The sequence below is a fragment of the Pediculus humanus genome, genomic scaffold (genome assembly GCF_000006295.1).
Source record: "Pediculus humanus corporis 1103172108289 genomic scaffold, whole genome shotgun sequence".
Taxonomy (NCBI): domain Eukaryota; kingdom Metazoa; phylum Arthropoda; class Insecta; order Psocodea; family Pediculidae; genus Pediculus; species Pediculus humanus.
In genome coordinates, this window is record NW_002987858.1 from 31,083 (window position 1) to 35,050 (window position 3,968).

Below are 3,968 nucleotides of genomic sequence, written 5' to 3' on the forward strand. Positions count from 1 at the left end.
CGTTTCCCTTTTCCCCTCCTATCCCCCCACCAATCAAGGACGTGACCGTAAAAGTAATTTATGCCCTTTTATTATATATATATAAATAATTGCATGATCTCACATGTGCAATTTCCCTAATATTTACCTAAAATATTGATTACGTCATCACGACGATAAATAAATAAGTAAATTAATTAATTAAAGGGAGAGGCGGGGAGGGGGAAAAAGGGGCGGATGGAGAAGAGGAGGAAGAGGGAGGAGGCGAAAAGGAAAAGTTTTCCTTATTCGGCATTGTTTTTTTTTTGGTGCGTTTCATTATTATTATTATTATTCGTTTACGTCATTTTTACATTTTTTTTCGTATGAATCTCTCTCTCTCTCTCTCTCTATCCCTCTTCATCCCTTTCCCTCTCTCTCTCTCTCTCTCCTGCGAGAACATATTTGAAAAAAAAAATGTTTAAATGTTACTTAAAAAAAAAAAAAAAAAAATGAGGTGAAAAGTAAAAGGTTATAAAGTTTAAAAAAGGAGAAAGTTAATAAACGATAATAATAATAATAATAATAATAATGATGATGATGATGATGATGATGATGATGATGATGATTTCAACATTTTTATATTGTAATGTAAAATGAATTGATTGAATTTTCTAAAATCGAACCTGTTTATTTTAATTTAATTTTTAAAAATAAAATTTCGAAACTTTTTATTTTACCCTAAAATAATAATAATAATAATAATAATAATAATATGTCGACATAATGTCGTAAATATTGTTATCATTATTTTTTTCGATTTGATTTGATTCGAAAGTGTATGCGCGCCATTTTTTTTTTTTTTTTAATACACCTGATAAAAGTATTTATTAATCACAATATATATTTTTTTTTTTTTTAACGGAAGTTTAATTTTTTTGTTACTGATAAGGATTTACTTACCTGACATTGAGCTTCTGTATCTGCGTGATAACCCCACTCTCTCCCCACGCAACTAAATGATGTTTTAGGTATTTCGCTATAAGTTGGATAAAGCGGAGGATTTTTTGGCACGTGCAAATCGTGATACATATCGTGGGGAGTCCCGTCGGCGTTTAAATAATGACCGCAATTCACCGTCGCGAACGTGACGGAAAAAACTACAAAACAAAAACCGAAAAAAAATTAAATTAATCACGTGTTTCCTAATATCCATTTAATCCCGTTGAATCCGCACCTGGACACGCACTCGCCCACTCGCCCACTCACTTACAAACGCAAACAAACCTCACGACACGTATACTCTTAATTTAATTAAACAAAAATCATAATATTTAATTTTTTTTCGTTTCTGTTTCTCCTAAAAAAAAAAAAAAAAAAAAAAAAAAAAAAAAAAAGCAGACGACGTAAAAAAATGATAATGATGATGATAATAATAATAATAATAAATAAATGTAAAAAAAAAAATTAGCAAATGGAATTTTTTTCTGCTTATTATAAAGATAAAATAAAAAATCGATTGCAATCTAATGTAAATAAATTTATTTCAAATCGAAATATCCTAATAATAATAATAATAATAATAATAATAATAATAATAATAATAACAACAAATTTGTTTTTATCATTATTATCATTATCATTATTATTATTATTATTATTATTAATACGGACGTGACTTTTTATTTTATTATTATATATTTTAATGACTCGTTAGAAACTTTTGAAAATTTTTTTTTATAAACATTAATTAAATAAATAAATAAATAAATTCGAAAGGTTTCTCAATAAAATTTTTTTTTAAATAAAAATAAATAATACGAAAGTGATTTGTAATTAAATAAATTTCTACTTTCTTTCTAAAACTATCTATCTGTATATATCTGGTACGCGATATAATAATAATAATAATAATAATAATAATAATAATAATAATAATAATAATAATAATAATAATCGATTTTTTTGTTTTTGTTTTTTTTTCTTATTGAGAACAAATGACGTGACGTTTTTTTTTATTATGAGATGAAAAAAAATTTTTTTTAAATTTAAATAACCGAAAAAATAGAAAAAAAATCGATAAACTAACAAATATCGATCGATCGATCGATCTATCGATATGTTATTTTCCCGCGTAAATTTAAATAAATTATTTATTATTAATTTTAAAATTATCATACGTCGAGTAAAAAAACGTTTGAAAAAAAAAAAAAAAAATTAAATTTTTTAAAAATAAATTCTCTTCGTTATTATTTATAATCATCATCATCATCATCATCATCATCATCATTATTATTATTATTAAAAAAATAATTTAAATAACGTGCGTGCCCACAAAAAAAAAAAAATAAATAAATAAATAAATAAATTATTATTAATACAAGGAATAAAAAGTAATAAATTTTTTTTTCCTTTTCCTTTTTTTTTTTTTGGTTTTTACGAATCCGTCGGAAAAAAAAATTTATTATTATTATCATTATCATTATCATTATTATTATTATTATTTTAGACTTTAAACTTTAAAAAAACGTAAACAATAATAATAATATTAAAAAAAAAAAAAAGATAAATTTTAATCGTCGATGATAATAAATTAATTAACACCTTCGTAACACACAAAAAAAAAAAAAAAATAAAATAATTTCCTTAATAAATAAATAAAAAAAAAATAATAATGATGATGATGATAATGATAATGATAATAATGATGAATTATTAAATGAAATTCTCACCTGCGATATAAATCGTTACGAATAAATCTTTCATTTCGTATATGAAAACAAACAAACAAACAAACAAACAAAGTAACTTTCTCGAAACTTACTTTTAATTACAAATGAAATTTATAAACTAACAAACAACGACACACACCTACCACCAACAACAACAACAACAACCAATCCGTTTTTTTTTTTTTTTTTTTTTTTTTTTTTTGTACTTAGAAAATAACTCGAGGAAAGTACCAAGGGCTTGTTAGCTTATGACTTTTTATAAAAAAAAAAAAAAAAAAAAAAAAACAAACCTGATGATCATATGAAAAGTGAAAAGTGACATTCGTTCTTTCTTGTTAATTTTTTTGTCTACATTTAAAAAATTCGCCAACTTGTTTTTTCCCTCAACAATCTCTTCCTGTTAACTCTCTCTCTCTCTCTCTCTAATTGATTTTCGATATATTTTTTTTTCAAATTTGATTTTTAAATGAAATCCTTGATAATATTATTTAAGAAATTGGATACCTGAAAAAAATTAAATAAAATTTCCCTTATTTTAAATTATATTTACAAAAAAAAAAAAAGTGAATGGTAATAGATATTACGTAGTGTGAAAAGAGGTCAAGGACTACTGACCTTTTGGGTCAATCCTTTTGGTTTACTTAATAATAATAAAAGTATATAAAACGAATTTTTAAAATAATGGCGAAGGACGAAATGATACATCGAGACATGTGTTAAATGCCACGGTTGAAATAAATATATTTAATTCCTTGAATTTTTTTCATCGTGACTCACATTTTGTCCTTAATAAAAAAAAAAAAAACTAAACATCTGCAAAAAAAAAAAAAAAAAAATAATAATAATAATAATTAAATTGAATTAAAATTTATTTTTTCACGGTGTAGTATTAATAATTTCAACAAAAAAAAAAAAATTACCATAAATAATTCTTCATTTTTGTTGTTGTCGAACAATTCGATAATAATAATTTTCCCTTGGTAAATATTTTGTTTTATTATGTTTGATAAATAATTTCAATAACTTGTTAATTACTTTAAACATGTTAAAATAAATAAATAAATTAAAATATCTAATAAACATAATTATTAATATCGAAAAAATTTAAATAAAAATTTCTGATTGTAATTTATACAAAATTAATAAAGCATCGAGTACAGTTTAACTAAAAATTTAAAAACAAAATGTACAAATAGTAAAGCATCATTTTGCTTAACAATAAATATTATTCATATGATATTAAAAATAAATAAACACTCCATAATTATTAAGCATAAA